The sequence below is a fragment of the Nicotiana sylvestris genome, chromosome 7, assembly GCF_000393655.2.
Source record: "Nicotiana sylvestris chromosome 7, ASM39365v2, whole genome shotgun sequence".
Lineage (NCBI taxonomy): Eukaryota > Viridiplantae > Streptophyta > Magnoliopsida > Solanales > Solanaceae > Nicotiana > Nicotiana sylvestris.
The window spans coordinates 128618145-128638124 of NC_091063.1; the positions used below are offsets into that span (position 1 = coordinate 128618145).

At 41.4% G+C, this 19980-nt stretch overlaps 1 long non-coding RNA gene across 2 annotated transcripts; it reads right to left on the reverse strand.

Moving 5' to 3' along the window:
* Nucleotides 1-6514: 6514 nt before the first annotated feature.
* Nucleotides 6515-18722, reverse strand: LOC104230743 (uncharacterized). Of its 2 annotated transcripts, XR_011400882.1 has the most exons (4): nucleotides 18186-18722; nucleotides 14342-15258; nucleotides 11492-14266; nucleotides 10273-11415 (listed from the first exon to the last, which is right to left on the reverse strand). It is a non-coding gene; the product is annotated as an uncharacterized lncRNA (long non-coding RNA). The 2 variants fall into 2 exon arrangements; XR_711937.2 differs by lacking the exons at nucleotides 10273-11415; nucleotides 11492-14266; nucleotides 14342-15258 and adding an exon at nucleotides 6515-6788.
* Nucleotides 18723-19980: the final 1258 nt, after the last annotated feature.

The following is a 19980-nucleotide window of genomic DNA, read 5'->3' on the forward strand; positions in this document are numbered from 1 at the left end:
TAATTTGAAAGTACTCCCTGCTCTCTAGGCGGGCTCCTGATTGCTACGCTTTAAAGTATTCCCTGCTTTCGGGCTCCTGACTTCAACTTGAAATATATTCCCTGCTCTCCAGGCGAGCTCCTAACTTCATGCATTTGAAAGTATTCCCTGCTCTCCAGGCGGGCTCCTGACTGCTAATTTGAAAGTACTCCCTTCTCTCCAGGCAGGCTCCTGATTGCTACGCTTGAAAGCATTCCCTTCTTTCCAGGCGGGCTCCTGACTTCAACTTGAAATGCATTCTCTGCTCTCCAGGCAGGCTCCTGACTGCTAAACTTAAAATGTATTCCCTGCTTTCCAGGCGGGCACCTGACTTCAGCAAAATAAACAAAAACAAAGAAAATCTTCTGCCCCATTTGGTGGCTGGGTACAGAGGTGAGTGTAAAACTAAATCATATTACCAAGTATTACTAAGAATTTGAAAGCTAGGTCCTATTATCCAGGGGGGTCCTGACAACTCTTAATTAAATGACAATTTTAAATCTAAGTTATATCTTCTAAAGGTGTGACTTTTGCTAAATCTTGTTACCTAATAGGGTCTTTAAACCACTCCCATTATCCAGGAGGGTCCTGAAAATCAAAGGTCAAATTTTATCTTAAGAGTGACAACTTTTATGGCTGAATTATACTATCATACGACAGAATTTACGCTAAATGTTGTTATCTAATCGAAATCTTGAAGCTAAGTCCCATTATTCAGGAGGGTCCTGGAAACTTCTAATTGAATCCTCTCTCGAACATGCAAACTTCTAAACCAACTTATATTCTTTTGGGATACATTTATGCTAGATTATGCGATTTTCTGAACTATAAACTGGGTCCCATTTTCCAGGAGGGTCCTGAAAGTTTATGGTCAAACCTGTCTGGTGCTTTCTTTTCCTTGCGGAGGGTTTCTCCAAAACAAACGAAATTTTCTATCCCTGTTTCAATCAAAGAAAAATATTGTCAGTTTAAAATGTGGTGGTTAGTTTGTGGCCTTGGCTTTGAGGGCGATTGCTCCTTCACTTCCCATGATAACTGATTTCCACTCGAGTACCTTGCTTGCCTATGGACTAACCACTTTCTCTGTCATCCTTATCACATAAAATACCTCTTCTCCATTCAGACCCATTTCCCTTTATCTGTTGCATTGCTCATGCACTTCCCATGATAACTGATTTCCACTCGAGGACCTTGCTTGCCTATGGACTAACCACTTTCTCTGTCATCCTTATCACATAAAATACCTCTTCTCCATTCAGACCCATTTCCCTTTATCTGTTGCATTGCTCATGAACTAACATTTACCAACCTTTGTGTTTCACCGAAAATACCTTTGATCTGTCCACCTAACACTCTCCATCTGTTGCATCGTGCTCTTGTGTTGACGTGTACTACACCTTTGTGTTTCTCATGAATTCCAAAGCACGACAATTGCCACCCACTCATCGTGCATGTTGTTTTTTCTTGACTTAAACCACTGGACCTGGCCTTGAGGTCTGTTGCTCCTTCACTTGCCACGATAACTTTGATTTCTACTCGGAGGACCTCGCTTGTCACTGATTAAACACCTTTTGTCGATCTTACCGCAGAAAATACCTTTGATCCATTCACCAAACCCCTCCATCATGTTGCATTGTTTATGAATTTATATGTACCAAACCATCGTGTTTCACCGAAAATACCTTTGATCTGTTCGCCTAACACCCTCCATCGGTTGCATTGTTCCTGAATTGATGTGTACCAAACCTTTGTATTTCATAAGGATCCCAAAGCATGTTGATTATTACCAGCTCAATGCGTTTGTTGTTCTTTCCTGACTTATGACACTTTGATGTACTGGGCAGATCCCGTTTTGTGCAATTGAAAAGCTGGTGGCAAATTTTGAAGTCATTTCTCACTTATTTTGACCAAACAGACTCAGGAAGAGGAAGTAAACAAGACAAAAGGAACAGAGTAAAGGGCAATGTAAAGAGATGATTCCTAACAAGAAAACCACAAAGTATAAACCTATCAGATGTGGATACCAACTCTAATGACCATGGCATGCACCTGTAGCCTATTCTGTTGAGCTAGTCTGATGTTCAACCCCTGTTATACCTCTGAACCGTGAAACTGGGCTTCAATGCTCCGATCATCCAATCTGATTCATAATCCTTATTCGACTTGTAGTGCCCGAAGGGTTTTCACCATCAAGCCTCTCTCATTTTGTTCTTTCTCTCAACTTATAGTGGCCTTACGGTGCCCGTTGCCCTACGGTGCCCATGAGGGTTTTCACCAATAAGACTCTCTCATTTTCATTATGTTTCTGCTTGGACCAGAGTATTGCCCCTTATATGAATTACCTCTCCTTGCTTGACTTGACATTCCTCGAAGACTGATTGGAAAGTCTTTCTTTGGACCGTAACGTGGACTTTTGGATAGGGTTAAAAAAGAAAGGATATCAAAGGCTCAAAACAATTCTCATGGGTTCAACATTACAACTTTCGGAACCAGATTTTCTTACACTAACCATAACTTATGCCCCAGTTTCTTGCTTGGGGACTTTTGGACTTTTATTTTGATGGGACCTAACCGTGAGGCTGCCTACGTATCCTTAAAAGGAATCAGGTCGAACATAGTTCATGTCATAGGAATTACTTTGTTTGTTGCGATTTTTCTTTTCTTTTCCTTTTCTCTTCTTTCCTTCTTTTTCTTTTGTTGTTGTTTTTCTTCTCTTTCTTATTCTTTTTTTTTCTTTTCTCTTTTCTTTTTCTTCTCTCTCTTTTCATTCTTTTTCTTTTCTCTTTTTCCTTTACTCATCTTTCACGCTTGCGTTTCTGATCTTTGCTACTAATTTCGAAAGATGGGTATGAAAGAAAATAAATGAGGCTCAAAGGGGTAACGAAGGATAAAGTATTTAGATAGCAGAACAAAATGCCTTCGTCATTCCAATCTTCAAAACATGCCAGGTACAAACAACACAATTAAACAAAACAAGAAAAACATTTGTAACATCTTTTGATTACGCCAGACTTGACGACCGTATCCATACATTCGCCTTCTACATCTGTTATATACAAAGAACTATTGGACAACACTCTCACTCTCATTACCACGAACGACCCCTGTCAATTTGGGTAAACTTTCCTTTAGCTTCAAACCGATGCGACATAATGCATTTCAATAGGGTTTCTTCATATTCTATCTGCCCTAGTTTCACACAATTCGGGCTTGAAGTGATCTCAACATGCCTTTACTTGTTTCCCTCAAATGTCCCTATCATCTTCAAAATTGTTCCATTCATTACTTCATGACTAAACTGAATTTTTAAGACCAGGCTGTAAATTACGCATACATGTCATGTTACTAGAGTCAACAAGAAAAGAACTATAAAAGAAAAGAGAACTAAACAAAAATGACTAGAAATCACAGAAAACAGAAAATTGCATTAGACAAATGGTGACAGGGTTTGCACAAAAATACAAACAAACTAAACTGGGGCTACAAATCTAGACCAAACCTAGACAACACTAAACATGCTGCTAGACTAAACAAACTAGGCAAAATAAGAGGATAGAAGGGTTTGAGTCACAAGACAATATCTGGATTACAACCCTGAAATAACCCGGATAACAGAAATGACAACAAAATAAACCACCAAAACTCCTCCCTGGCTAACCAAGACAAGAGCGTCTTTCCAATTGCCAAGCTCGGCATCTTAGCCACTGAATTCTGCATCAACATTACTAGGACCTTCACAAACTTCCATCACATTGTTCTTAACAAATTGCTTTTGGGTTCCCTTTGCTGGCTCGTTCTTAAGATCAACCTCTGATAGCACTAAAAACTTCGCAGTGCGTGGACCTTCGAGGATCTCAGAAGAATTTTCATATTCCTTTTCAAAACAAATCATACTCACCATATACGTCTCATTACGAACAGGCGATGGACTTTGGCTAATGTTTGTTGCATCTGGATTTTGCACGACAATGTCACCTGCATCAATAAGCCTCTAAATTGCTTTCTTCAGATTCCAACACTTCTCTATGTCATGCCCCGGGGCATCTGAGCAATATGCGCACCTTTGAGAAAAATCAAACTTCTTTGACAGAGGGTTTGGCATTTTGATATGAATCGGCTTCAACATGTTCAATTGCTTCAACTTTTGGAACAAACTGGCATATGACACTCCCAATGGGGTGAAAGCCTTTTCTTTTTTTCAGCAACCTCTCATTCTTAAATGCTTGATTGGACCGAAAACCTGACCCAGGGGGTTTTTGGCAGGCTCATGGGGGCGGGTAAGACATTTGGGGAAGTGGTGTGGGCCATCGCGGGCCTTGTGGGTGTGGAACATATGGTGGTGCATTGTGGACAGGGTACTGGGAAAGTGATGTACGACTTTGGAAGTTTTGTGGGGAGAAGTAGCATTGGGGAGGATTACAAGCATATCTATGAGGTCGATATTGAGGCTGAAAGCGTTTCGCAAGAACGACCACTGGACCCTGTTGTCGGCGGGGCTCACCAACATCTTTTCTATCAATGGGACGACTATCCTGAGCAATTTGTTCGTTCCATCTGAGCCAAAAATCCCTAAAACTTTTCTTGGGTTTCTTTTCCATTTGAGATAGGGAGGAGCGGTCTGGGACAACACCTGATCTGTATTGAAAGTATCGAACAAAATCTTGAGCCATGTCACCCAATGTAGTCCACGTACCAACATATTGACGATTATGCCATTCCAAAGCTGCCCCAGTCAGGCTCTCACTGAAGTACGCCATCAACAAATCATCTTTCTCGCCAACACTTCTCATTTTACTGTAATAATCCCTCAAATGGGCTACTGGATCCCCACACCCATCATATAAGTTAAACTTTGGCACTTTAAACCCCGCAGACAGACGAACGTCGGGGGACATAGACAATTCTTTGTAAGACATGTTACCCTGATCTCCCATTCCTTGCTTGTTCTTTAAGGACTGTTCTATGCCTTTCGGCCTCCTGGGTATCTCATCTCGCCCTTTTCTTCCTGTGAACTTTTTATTTTCAACATGAGGTTCATCCCGGAGGCCCTGCTTGTATGAGTTAGGAACCTTGTGGGAAACCTCTGAGGGGTAATATTGGGCATCATGAGCTTGGAGATAAGCGGATGTATATGGAGAGTATGAAGGATCATCTGGCATTGTGTCCGGAGCTTGGGTAAGGGCTGAATCTAGAAAGCTAGGTGGTGGTGGGGGTGGTTCCTTCCCAGCCATCCAAGCCTGATACATGTTCGCCATGTGTCGTCTCAACATTTTTACCTCTTCAACCAACCCATTGCCCTGTTCAACCAACTGTTCTCGAACCCCGTTATCAACCAACTCACTTCTGTTGTTGTCTGCCATTACCTTTTGACTTTATGTTGTAGAGAGGGGTTACCACTTTAAAAATCACAAACCAACCACCCTTCTGCTACAAATATAACAAAATGAAGACATCACGTTAGCATTAGGACATTTAACATAAGATAATCTAACTTTATATGCACTACACCTAACCACAGTTATCGGTTCCAAAATGACTTCGAGGGTACAAAGGTCAGTTGACATCATCCCAATTTGTTCATTTCAACCTTCTCCTTTATTTGTCTTTTTAGCACTTCTTAGCTCGCTCATTTTCTTCCCTTTTCTTTCTGATTGTCGCTTTTTTCTTCCTTCACAATTCTCACCTCTCATACTTTCACCATCTTTTTCTCTCTCTTTTTTCTTTTTTTTTCTTCTTTTCTTTTTTAAAAAATAAAAAAATGATTCGATCGAACCCTATGTAGGTTGCCTACGTATCATGACGCCGCATGAATCAGATCTTTGCGTAGTTCGGGAAGATCGGAAATAAAGGAAACAAACTGACGTTCTCTGTTTCCACCTTAATGACTCTAACGAGAAAAGGGAAATAAAAGAAACAAATCTCTTTTTTGTTTTTAAAAATTCTAGACTTAATGTTCTATAAGCTATTCTAAACTCAAGCCTAACGAGCATATATTTTGCTTTTTTTTTTTTGCTTTTTTTTTTTAAACAAACACTCAATGAGAAATTATTAAGGAAAACCCTTAGAAGAGAAAACAAATATTTTTTTTGATTCGCTTTTTTTTAAGGAGGAAATCTAAACAATAAACCACAGAAAGTGCTTTTGGATTTCAATTTTGATTACCTAAAAAAAATTCTAATGATAAACAAAAGATAAAGTATTTTTCTATGTACAATATCCTAAAGTTCTAAAGAAAATAATTTTTTTTTATTTTTCACTAATTTCCCAAAGAGACACCTCAAAAGAAAATCTTTTTGGATTTTGGAATTAACACCCTAAAGAAAGCTTTTAAAGAAGTACTAAAAGAAAATTCTTTTTTTTTGAATTTTTGTCCTAATATACTAAAGGAAACATAAAAACAATTCATTTTAAGTCCTAGATATTAATTGCCTAAAGGAAAAACAACCTCAAAATTTTCTCATTTCTAGAATTAACATTCTAAAAAAAACTTATAACGGAAATATAAATGCAACATCTCTTTTTCCTTTTTTGGATTTTGAGTTACAACACATTTTTTCAAATATAAAACAGAAAATACAATAACAAAAGACTTGACATTACTGTACAAAACTAGAAAGTAAAAGACGACATAAAATGAATAACGGACTCAAAACATAAAAATAAAACAAATCTCCTTAAACAACTCCTGACTGAGCGATTCTGACTGGATGGTCACAGGGAATCTGCCATGCTCAAACTTCGGTAAATAAATCCACATCTGTATGACAAAACTTTAACCAGCACTATGTGAGATAATAACACTCCCTATTAAACACATGCAATACATAATTGGGACTATTTTTGCAAAATGACTTATTTGGCCAAAAGGTGGCTAGAAGTGAGAAATTTGGCTAAGACCCCGCAAAGCCAAGAACTTAAGATTTACTAGGAAGACCGAACCCTATGTGGGTTGCCTACGTATCCCGCCCCGAGAGACGAGAATCAGGTTCGCGTAGTTCGGGCAAGTTGGATACGGGCGAGAATAATAAAAAAACCACTAATTCATAGAAATCACATGTTTTCTTGCTTTTCTTGAAAAATGACGAAACATGCAAAATCTTTTTGGATTTTCTTTTCTCTCTTTTTTTGATTTTTGATTTTTGAAAAAATGATGAAAAAGTGCAAAATCTTTTTTTAAAATTTTTCATGTTTTTTTTTTTGTCTTTTTTCTTAAAAATGTAACAAAAAAAAAACATAACTAGACCCTACTTTTTTTTTGTCTTTTTCATGTTATTTCTTTTTCCTTTTTTTCTCTTTTTTTTCACTTCTTCATTTACCCTCAGTTATCATTGGTCCGCCAAATGACCCTTTTACCCTTGAATAAATGCAACATGTAGCACATAGGATGCATCAATATGGTATATTATTTTGGTACACCTGTCCTAGACAGACCCAACCCCTGTGTTGAGTCCCCTAAGTCAAATGCACATGATGCAAACAAACGTTCCTACTAGGGATCCGGTACGAGGCTATGTTTTTCTAGGTTTAAATCCTGGGTTTTTGGTCTAGACTTGGGGTACCCGAGCGGACAACTGGGGCCGAGGAGGGGGCGACGTACCGGGAGCATTGAAGTCTACCCGGCCTTATCGCTTGCCCGGCCTCGTTCTATTTGGCATAATTTCTACAGAAAAAGCGGGCCACGCGAACGTGTGCACCATTTTCTAAAGACTCAGATGGGTGGCGTAAGAAGACAGTTATATACAATTCAAACAATAATAAAGCAGTAAACAATTAACATTTAACACAAAAGATTCACAGAATACAGTAATATTAACAATAAATGAAGCCAAGTAAAAATCATTAACAAGCTCGAATTCTTGAACCCTGAACCAGAGATTCTGGGTTCGGTCCCCAGCAGAGTCGCCAGAGCTGTCACACCTCCTTTTTACCTAGACCCTTTAAAGGGTATAAATATAAGGGAGTTTTTCCAATTAAAGGACAATCGAAACGGGATCGTTTATTTATTAAAAATCAGAGTTGCCACTTGGGATAATTTAGGGTGTCCCAAGTCACCGGTTTAAAATCCCGAATCGAGGAAGTTGACTCTTATTTATGGTTCACAAACACAAAAATTCGGGTAAGGAATTATGTTAACCCGGGAGAAGGAGTTAGGCATTCCCGAGTTCCGTGGTTCCAGCACGGTCGCTTTGATCATACTTGGCTTATTAAAATTGTTTAATTACTAAGTTTCGATCCTATATACTTTTATCTATTAACCGCTTTTAAATCACTTGGTTATTCGTAGTTAAAGAATTGAGTTACGCGTATGTATACACTTTTTCTTTGGCGCGTCAAAAATCATGTCACGCGAACGTGTCCATAATTAATAACGCTTTGTTTATTTATTTAAGAAAATTTGGTTGAAGTTGCGCGAACGCATCCCTCAAGTCACTTTTAGAATTTGCAATCATGTCACGCGGACGTGTCCACAACCGCAGTGGTATATTAAACATGCCTAAAGCAAACTACAAATGTACAATTATTTTCCTAAAGCTAATGTGAGATTGTTGTGAGGCCAAAAGGACTTTTAGGAGCACACGACATATGGGTGTTAAAATTTCTATTTTTCTACTTCATTTTGTTTTAGCCTTCATTTAGGTTACATGTTATACACATTTAGGCTACATGCTATACACGTCAGAATGGAACACACGGCTAAATCTAAACTAATAATGGAATGTGCACTGACCAAAAGTGAGACAAACGAAGCCTCCTTTTTTTAAAGAAAATGATCAAGAAAACTCCCTTAGGCCATGATATTCCAAACAGAGTAGAACAAGTAAACTCCCTTAAGTCACGAAAATAAAGTAGACAACTGATTTCCTCTTTAAACCCACGTACCCTTAGATTTAAAATTGAACAAAAATTCATATCCTCAGTCCATGAAACGTAAGTTGTTGCAATAAGTTTTAATGGCTCTTTCATGTTTCAGTCATATAAAAACAGATTAAAGTAAGAAAGAGAGATAGAATAGACCTGAGAGTTTAGCTTTCGATTAATAGGGCTTTGGCAATTACAACAAGTGAAACGAGCCAAATGAATAGATCCACAACAGAAGATTTCAACTGAAATTTCCAAGCAACAACTGCTAACCTCGACGGAACTTGACCAGACCCCGAAACCAGCATCACCTCGACGTACGAACGGAACGCCCAAGTTTATAGCAATGTCGAGTTTCAGAAGCTCGAGCTCGACAAAAAAAATGGATAGCGATAACCATAGACTGGACCAACGTGCGGCAACTACCACACGACTCGAACTCACAAATGACTCTAAATTTCAGCTGTCTTACGCTCGTTACCTCACTCCGTTCATGTGCGTGACTGTGTGTGTGCGAAGGCGAAGCTCGCCAGATATGGCGTCACTGGCAGAAGGTCCGGCAGGTCAAGGTCGACGAGATGGGTGGTGGGGAGCTGGTTGTTGGGTCGTTTCGCTACGGTGGGCTCGTTGGAAGCTGCTGGTGTGAGGTCGCTTGGTTCTACTTGTTGCGTTCGGAACTCGTTACTCCGACAAGCTGGTGGAGTTCATTTTTCCCGGTGAGTTTCAGGCCATGGCTGCTGGTCTACCAGACTCCGACGGAGGTGGGGGATGTGTCGTTTGGACTGAACAACATCGGCAGCGTGGTTGAGGAAGGGAGGTGGTCGTTGGTGCATGTGTGCATTTTCACTAGTTGTTTTCGGCGAGGGGGTGTTTGTTGGTTTTGCTGTTGAAGAAAAGGCAGTAGGGAGAAGGGTGTTTGAATAAGACAATGCGAGGGGTGGGGGGTCGTTCTCTGGTGTCGAGTTCTAAAGAAGACGATGCGCAGCTTCTGCGTATTTTTGCTTTCAGCCCTTTTTTGTTCTTCTTCTTTCTTTTTCCTTTTTATTCTTTTTATATTGTAGGTTTTTGGTAGGGTTTTTAGGTTAAGGGGTATGGGCCTAGGAATTTTGGGCTTGTTAATTGTGAGCTAGGTCCAAAATTAAGCCTAAAAATGGGTTGCTCGAACCCAAGATCTATTCCTTCGCTGCGAACGAGATTAAAAATACGGCCCCATTTATTAATTATTACTACTATTCAAATAATTATTAAAATAAAACTAACCATTAAAACAAATCTATTTTTGGTATTTTCAAATATCATATTAATACAAAAATACGATACTATTTTTGTGTATTTTTTTAGATAAAAAATGACTACAAAACATTAATGAACCTATTTTTGTTAATTTTTGTTTTCTTGTAATAAAATAGAGTAAAAGAGTCAAAATTACTTAAAATATCTATATTATGCCATTAAATATTTACGCGCTAAAATATAAAAAATCTTGGGGAAGGTCAAAAATCACATGTCTATAGTACTCCTCTAATTTGGCTTGCTCAATCACCACCAAGAGATCAAATCCCCTAGCATGAATCTCCTCAAGGATTTCCCTCCGGGATCTACACCTCACGTACTCCTTGCTATTGTTGGCACGATCGAGGGTCTTCTGCAACTCAGCTTTAGCGGTGGCAGTGCTTCTCGAATAAGCCGCCATTTTCTGTCCCTCCCTGGTATTGTTCATCACAACCTGGGCCCAGACATTCACCACCTCGGTTTTTGCCCTTGAAAGCTCAGATGAGAGTCTCACGATCATCTTCGCCCATGCAGAATCATTCGCACGGGCAACCTAAATTTGTGCCTCGAGAGCGGAAGCCCTAGCCTGAGCCCTCTTTTTGGCCTCAGAACGAGCATTCACATGCGCTTGTAGCTCGTTGAATTCACATTTGGCTTTGCCAACCTTGCCCCAGAGTTGATCCAGCTCATCCGCCTTATCCATCAACTGAAACAGCAACATGTCAAGATGGCGAGACAAAAAGGGAATATAGGACAGTGCAAAATGCAGGATACCTGTTTCTCCAAGAGGGCCTCCTGGGCCCGACTATGGTCCACCTCATGCCGTAAAGAGACGAGCTCGATTTCCTTTGCCACACAAAGAAGCTTGAGGGATTTCTCCCTATCTCGAGCTTCCTGCGACAGGGCCTCGTAATGAAGCAGTTTGGCTTTGAGCCTATCAAAATCCTGAGAAAGAAAGCCAGGTAAACAAAAAAAAAAAGAGGAGCACAGGGACAGAACATCCTTACAGTGGCCGAAACTCACCATAAGGCCAAAGCGCTGAGCCTCACCAAAGGCCAAAGCAACGTCCGATGATGCACCAACCCCGGAAGATTGTTGGTCAGCCAAATCGCTTCCCCTTAACCATTGCGAAGAAGGCGCCTCACCACTGGCCTTCTTGCACCCTGGGGCATATTTCCTTTTTGCCGGTGTTCCATGACCCCGGGTTCGGCAATATCCCCTCCTCCCTTAGGGGAATCGACCTTGCTTCGAAAAGACTCCTGGCACCTGCAGCAGATAAATCAGATGAGCCAGCAAGAAGGAAGTCGTCCCTTAGGGGGGGGGGAAGATGCCAAACACCTACCGTAATGCTTCGCCTCCCATCTCCCTTTTAATATATCTCGCCACCGGTGCCTATCATAGGCCGAGCAAGCTGCTAGATTACGAAACCATTCGGTTAAATCAGGGATCTCGCCGGGCAACCAATGAGTTGCTATAAACAAAGTACAGAAAGATACCGTTACAGGGCCAACCCCATGCTGAGTTAAAAGACAGTTCAAACGAAGCACTTATGTGTGAGGTTCCATCTCTCAGGGAACGGCAGCGGGGATAACATCGGTCGTCTAGATTCGAATGAACCGATTCATCCATCCATGGTCCTCATCCTCCTCGCTGCCGATCATAGGAGCACGTGTGGATCTACGTTGAAGAGCAATCAGGCCCCGATAGCACAATGTCCGATACAACCTCACGAGGTGGTTGAGGGTGAATTCTATCTCGGTCTTGTCAGCAAAATATCTCATCAACTACACTATTCTCTAAAGAAAGGGATGAACCTGCACCGACGTTACTTGATATCTCCTACAAAAATCAAGCACGACCCGGTCTGGGGAACCCGGCACAAGAATTTGAATATACACACTCAAGAACCCCTCAACGTATGTCATGATACTCTCCTCGGGGGAAGGTGCTTGCAAAATCACACCTTCCCCCTATACGCATTCTTCCTGATCATCTCGAGGTTTTCCTCCCTCACCGCTGAAATAATCCTCGACACATGCTCTCGATGGCCTGGAACATTGGGAGGTCTCCCCGGTGTGACAACCTTCTTCAAGGTAGGGCGACCCAAATCTCGCTCCCTCGATATCGAGGGCGAGCCGTTGGTACCAACCAAGGGCGGAGCACAGTAGGTACTCCTCTCCGTCCAAGGATTAGCCGTCGAAGCAGCGGCCATGATTACAGCAGAATAAGGGGGAGAAGATGAGGATCCAGGCAAATACTTTCTGAAGCAAGGGAACGGAAGGACTCACACAAAGCGCCAGGCCTGCAGAGGAGATAGGCTTATCAAAAATTGCAAAATCGCCGCTTGAAGAGCGAATGATAAAATATATAAAGGCTAAGCGACAACTGCTCGTTGGGGAGTGCACTGGAAGAATCATTCCAGGCTCCCGCATAATTCATAAAACCGAAGGACCTCAGAAGATCCCCGATGTCATAAATATCGGTTCGAGAGGAACTATCGATTCTACCTCGGGACATGGCTAGTCTCGGGGCCCTCGGTCTGTCCAACGAAAAGGCCCCGAAGGGCTGGTGCTGGAACACAAAAACAAAGAAGCAAGTAGAAGCCTCTTCCTTCCATCGCACGAGCCTCCTCCAGATCGGCAGACAGCTCGAAGCCTCTGGCTTCGAGTTCTTCTAGGGTCTCCCTCTTCGCCACCGCTTTGGCATACTCGACAGCTCGAATTAGTCTATGCTCAGCTGCCATGGACATGTCGCGAATCATTGTATGTGCCTTGGTCGCATTCTCCTTATAAGTGGCAGTATCTCATTCAGCCTCAGACTTAGCCGCGGCCAAAGTAACAATCTCCTTGCGAGCATCCGTGAGAAGATCCCGGGATGTCACCAATTCCCCGACCACGGTCTCGTTTTGCTCGTTTAGCCTGGAGACCTCCGCTTTTAACTGACCAATCCGCAAGTTACTCTGCTCGATCTACGAAGAAGGGCAAGTCGACAAATACATGAATCCAGAACATGTGTGGATACGGGGTAAAAGGGCGGGCATGAACGAGGCAGAGTACCTGAGCAGCAAGAGCGGCCTTCTCCTGGAGCACCACCTCCAAAGTGGTCCGAAGTTCTCCCAACTCTTTGTCTCCTTGGGCACAACGAGCCTTCGAGTCCTACAGCTTCGAAGCAATGTTATTACGCTCCTTCTCGTGGCAAAAACGTTCCCCTTGGAGCCGAAGAATGGCATGGTCATACATCTCCTTACACTGCGGCACAATGAGAAATTTTAGAAAGACGGCGAATAACGCCCGAGAATGAAAAGAAATACGCAAGGGAAAACTATCACCTATTGCATTGACTTCTACGCCGCTTTGACGACACAACAAATATCGAGATCAGCCCTGTCGATTACGCCATAAAAAATGTTGGCAATAAAATCTCCCCCTTTGGGAGGAGTCTCGGCTGTTACACCGACCATCTTTTCGGCATCCCTCAACTCCCCTGAAGAAACTGGAAAGCTCAAAATGAGGTCGTTCGGTTCGCCGATTTCTCTAAATAGCAACACACACTCCTAGAAGGCTCCGAACCCTGGTCCCTATGGATCAACACCAACGGTCCTCCTAGCAGAAGCTAATCCAAATCCGGCCATACAATTCGAAGCTACATCAGCCGTCCCGTATTCAGCAGCCTCCAATCGTGGTGCCTACAAATATCTCGCACTGGACCTTGTTCTCCTCCTCAATGGACTTCCATCATCATCCCCCCCTCGATGTCAGGATTCGACCCGGAGGTAAGAGCAACAGTCTTATTAGGTTAGGCAATGGCTGCCCTGCTCTTCCTTTTCTTGTTCATATCAGGCTCCAAGGCCTCAGCTTCACCGTCAGGGGGCGTCCTCGTCTGCATATTCTCGCCAAGGTCTACACCAGCACAATAACCGCATTGCATTTTCGCTAAGGGCTCGAAAGGAAACACAAAATGCGAAGCATAGGAAGTAAAGGAACCTCACCGTGACTCTTGGCAACCCAATGCTCCTTATCCATGACGGTCCAAGACCAAACGCGGTACATGAACTTCTCGTCCAGATGCCTGATCCATCCTGACATGTCTGGAACCACCTTCGGATGCCAAGCAGTGGCTGCAGAAAGCACAAAGAGGTTATTACGATGAGTGAAAGAGTAATTGAGAAATGGTTAAAGGGAAATTCTCTTACGTCGAGCATTCCACTGCTCCGGAAAGGGCATCCTCCGGGCCGGGATGATATCCGAGGTCCTCACTCGGATAAACTAGCTCATCCATCCTCGGTCCTTCCCCTCATCAATGTTTGTGAAAAATGACTTTTTGGACCGGTGGCAGAGCATGATTAAGCCTCGATATAGCCGATGGCGGTACAGTTTGATCAAATGGTTAAGGGTGAAAACTTCACTTTTAATTCCTTCGGTAAAATGCCTAAGCATTAACACTATCCTCCAAAAGGATGAGTAGATCTGACCAAAGGTCACCTAATATCAGGCGCAGAAGTCAAGAATAACCGGGTCAATTTCCAAGGGAGGAGATTCAATGAATTTATCAGGGCCGAGGGTGAATGTGTAAGTGTATATGTAAAGGAAGCCAGTCTTGAAGTTGGTAATGTTATCATTGGGGCCGGGAATCTCTACCTCCACTGCCTTGCTCATCGGCAGTCCTCCTTCACTTTGCTAACATCGGTCACGACGCTAACATATCGAGACACGTTCTCACAGCGACCCAACATAGACGAGGGAGTCTCGATGTCGAAATCCTTCGACGTGTCAATATCAGGTGGATTCCATTGCTTTAAAGTGGGAACCAATATGTTTTCTCCCTCAGGTAATCGGAACCTCAGCATTTCCGATGTACCCGGCGATTTCCTCCAGAGTTGGGGTGAGCTCAAAATCTGGGAAGTGGAAGACATTGTGCGCTAGGTCCCAGCAAGTGACCAACGCTCTTATAATATCACCCCGAGGCTTGATTTCCAGCAGACCCGTAAGACCTTTCAGATATTTCTTGACTTCGTCTTGTCCTTCTTTGCCTAAATCGTCCCACCATAGCCGCAACTCGAAAGAGATTTTAGTCATTATTGAGAAAGGTTCATTTTGCATCGTGCTCATCCTGCACATTTATTAAGGTGATTTAAGCAAAAACAAAACTTTTTTTTGACTCAAAACAAAATTAACTATTTCCTTTTCAAAATTTAAAATGAAAGACTCGGTTTTCAAACACGGTCTTTCAGCACTCCCAATAACGAAGATTTTAAGGTTGTGAGAATTAACCGGTCAAAAATCAAATTTGACCAAAGGTGGCATTTATGCAACGTCAGCCTTCCGGCGTCCATCTCGGGAACGTTCGATTGTTTTTGACAAAACGACATCACCCGATTTATTCATGCAAAAATTTAAACTAAAATATTTTTGGCTATTTTTGCAAAGGGGAGGTTGGACCCGATGAACGTTGCCTACGTATCTCACTCCCTGTGAGAATCAAACCCGCGTAGTTCCGGCAAAGAAACTAACTATAATTTTGAAAACAAGGCTCTTTCTTTTCATTTTCCATGGCAAGACAAACTTTTTCCAAACTAAAACAAAGACTCTTTTTCTTTTCTTTTTCAACAAACAACTTTCCAAAAGTAAAAGTCTCTTCTTCTATTTTCCCTTTGCATTTTAGTAAAACAAACTAATAAAAACTAAAACATTTTCCTTTTTCCATTTTCTCAAAATTTCGGCAGAGTTTCGGCAGTATTGGGTCATTGGTTTTTCTAAAATAATCGATTAACTCCCTAACTGCTATTTCTCTCCTTTTCTCTTTTCCTTTTTTTTTTCAATTTTCCAACATTCCCGAGATTCAAAAGCCGGTCAACATGCCGGTTCGGAACAAATGTATGTACAGAACAAGTAGGATGCATCAGGATGGTCTTTTTATTTCTGGTTGCTAGCCCTAGACGGACCCAACCCCTATGTTGAGTCCCCTAAGTCAAATGCAGCATGATGCAATTAAGCGCTCCTACTATGGATCTGGCATGAAGTCAAGTTATTCTGGGTTCAAAACCTGGGTATGTGTTCTAAAAAGTGCACTCAAGCGGACAACTCGAGTCGAGAAGGGGGCAGCGTACCGGGGACCCGCGAGATCGTCCGGCTTTGCAACTTATCCGAGCCACTTTTTTATTTCAGGGTATGACACTAACAGAATAGGGAGTTTCAACCAGTAAGCACATCCCCGGAGGTGAAGAGAGAAGGGTGTCGGCACAGTTTATATACAGTTCAAATGATATCAAACCGGTAACATTTAGCATATTCAGCACAAAACATGTAGGAAAATCAGATATAACCAAATACAACAATTTATCTAAGCTCGAATTCTGAACCCTGAACAAGAGATTCTGGGTTCGTTCCCTAGCAGAGTCGCCAAAGCTGTCACACCTCCTTTTTTACTACACCCCGCAAGGGCGTAAAGGAGTTTTTCCAATTAAAGGACAATCGGAACGGGATTTATTATTAAGACTTCAGAGTCGCCACTTGGGAGATTAATGGTGTCCCAAGTCACCGGTTGAATCCCGAACGGAGGAAGAATGTAACTCTGCTACAGTCTGCGAACCAGAAATCCGAGTAAGGAATTCTGTTAACCCGGGAGAAGGTGTTAGGCATTCCCAGGTTCCGTGTTTCTAGCACAGTCGCTTAACTGTTGCATTTGATTTTATCTGATTTTAATACATGCTAGCTTATGTGCCTTTTACTCGTAAACCGCTTTTTATCATCATTTATTTTAAAGGAATCGCGACGTTGTGAAAACGCGCTTCGAACCACGTCGCAATCAATGCACCCATGGTAGTCAGCACATTTCGACTTCGTCGAGACTTGGATTTGGGTCGCATCAATGCACACCCGAGTTTAAGGAAGTAAAGTTTAATTAAATCACGTCTAAAAAGTCTAACGCAATATTATTTTAGGGAAGTCCATGAAATTCAGTAAACGGCCCTCCCGAATTCTAAGTATTTTAATAACCACTTATTGAAGGCCCCACATTTGTAATTTTATTCGGCGAGATTCGTCTCATCATTTATTTAAAAGATACTTAAACTAAACAAACTCGGAGGGCTATGGGCTATTTGTTGTCTACTATGGCTCGCCTCCAATTCATTTTAACTAAAGTCTCAAGGGCTGCCAAGAAGTTAACCAATCCTTCAATTAATGCTTATCTAAAACTGAAGTCTTGAATAGGAAACATGAAATCAAAAGGACGACATTTATTGCATGCCTTTTAGAGTCCAAATAGCCTAATGAATTTAATGGGAATACTGTGACCAAATCCTATGTGACAGGCCTATCTTAAACACGACACACTAGGCCGAACACAGGAGAAGCAGGGATCGAGCCCAGCCGGTGACAAAGTGTTCAAACATTTTTTACGGATCCCCAGTCTGAATCGTAGAAATACTGCGGGGTTTTAAGTAAAGCTAGTTGAGTCAGCTAGGCTCATGGGAGCATTATTCCTACTGGAGACTCAAGCTTATAAGAATTAACCATTTGGATGGTCTTTTCCAATGTTTACTTAATCATTCACAACTGATTAATATTTAAGATAAAAATGATAATGGAACATGAAATCAACTTTCAGATTTAAATAACTACAAAGGCTTAATCACTATGCACCTTTTAATACCCATCATGAAAAGCCCATGTCGACTTGTATTGTATATTCATCCTAACATACGTGACTTCAGTAATAGAGTAACAAACTAATTGCTATGCTAAGCTTAACAGTATCCCAAGGTGATAACATCAATCGTGATGGGGTTCAACCTATGCTAAAACCCAAGCACAATACGTTAATATCCAAATACAGTATAATGTCCAGCAGTTCACAATTTAATTATAGCATGAAAATTCAATTAATCGACAGTAAATCAACCTAGCTACATATTGAGTTGGGCGTCTAATACATAAGAATCATAAAATAATACGATCAAAACACAATTAACTTAAGACTGCCTTTTATTTCTTCTTCAAATCAAAGCTTACATCACGATAGTTCAGAATTTGTACCTGGAAATGGAATTGTCAACATAAGAAGAGAAAAAGTCAGCTTCAGCAATAATTCAAACAGCAACAGTAGCAATCAATTCCCAGCGATGTAGGATAACGAAAATATCCCAGGAATGAACTTCAGAATTCCAAAGTGTTTTAAACCAAATAGAATTGAGAGATCTACTCAAAACAGTTGCAAACCAAACCAAATAAACTTGAAAATAGCCCAGAATACACTTAACACTTTCCGCAAAACAAAGCTCAATCAAAATCCGGCTCAATTAGACCTAAACTCATTCAAAATCAACTCATATATCAATGACGCCTCAGCCATCAACCTGGGAACTAAGAGATGAAGATCAAATACTCAAACTTCAAATTAAACTAAAGATTTCAATGGATCAGTAGCTATTTTTGGATTTTTTCTCAAATTTTCTATTGTTTTTGGGTTTTTTGGAGTTTGAATTTTGAATGCTAGATCTGAAATTTGAAGATGGAGTTTTGGGGAGAATTTTTGGGCTCTCCAACTTGAGAAGCAAGACAATCCCCACTGCCTTTTTTATAGGCAGAGGGTTTTTAATATTTTCGATTCTCAATTGCCTATTAGTCCCTCTTTATTTACTCATTTAGTCCTTTATTTTCTGACTTGCGCCCCAAGTTAATACATTAAAATTGTTGACCTTTGCACTAAGGCCCTACTTTGGAAGGTCCTAGAAGATCCTAGTTGTAACTACAACATTCTTATGCATTTTAAAGTACCAAACTACCCCTGAATTCATCCTAGGGTTACCTACTTCAGGTAACTGAACCCACCCCTTAACATTAGTTAAACAAAAACCTAACTACAATTAAACTAGCCTGATTCAGTAATATCCAAACAACAAAATAATCAATCGCTGATAATCATAAACTGAAACCAATGGGATGAAACAATCGAAGAAAGAAAAGAAGAGAATGACTATGATTATTAATCCTAAACAAATAACCACATAATCAATTAACATTGGAAACTATGTAAACGAAATCATTTTAGACACAAATTGAACTAGAAATAAAAACTATGAAGAAACAAAATTAAACAAAGCAGGGAGACGAAGAACAGAACTTACTAATTTCAGACTTCACATGACTAACTCGTCGAAATTGATTTTCAATTAACGTTATTTGTCTATTTCGTCAAAAATAGGCAGGTAATGTTAAACAGAAATCAATCGACCTGAAAACTCCCAAAACAAGCTGACCCCAACCCTAGATTTGAAATTCGAACATAACCAGTGAGATTTGAAGGGTTTTGGTTAGGGATTAGGGACCAGGGAGATCCGGGGACTGTGGGGTGCGAATTTGGGCCGGTTTGGACAAGGTTGTGTCTTGGCCGGAAATTTCGAATTAAGATTCGAAGAGAATGGTTAACATTTGAGAAAAACGGACAGTGGATTTGGGTAGAGGAGTGAAAAAGGAATCCAGGGTGTTATTTTGGGGTCATTTGGGGGTGGTGGCGCCATCGTCGGAAAATCTTCCCTCGAAGATTTGAGGAGATGGGGAAAGATTCGAGGGAAAAGAAGTATGGATTCGGAGAGAGGAAGGAATGGGGAATCTGGGGTGTTGTTTTGAGGCGGTTTGGAGGCTGTGGCGTTCGCCGGCGGAGCTGCAGATGAGTACGAGGAAGAAGTAGATGTCTCTAGGGTTAGAATTGGATTCAGGCCGTTTTATTAATTTGTCCAGAGTGAACACGGTCCGTTGGATTAAACAGGATGAATGGCCGGGATTGATTGACGCCAAAACAGCGTCGTTTGGTCATTTAAAAAAAAGCAGG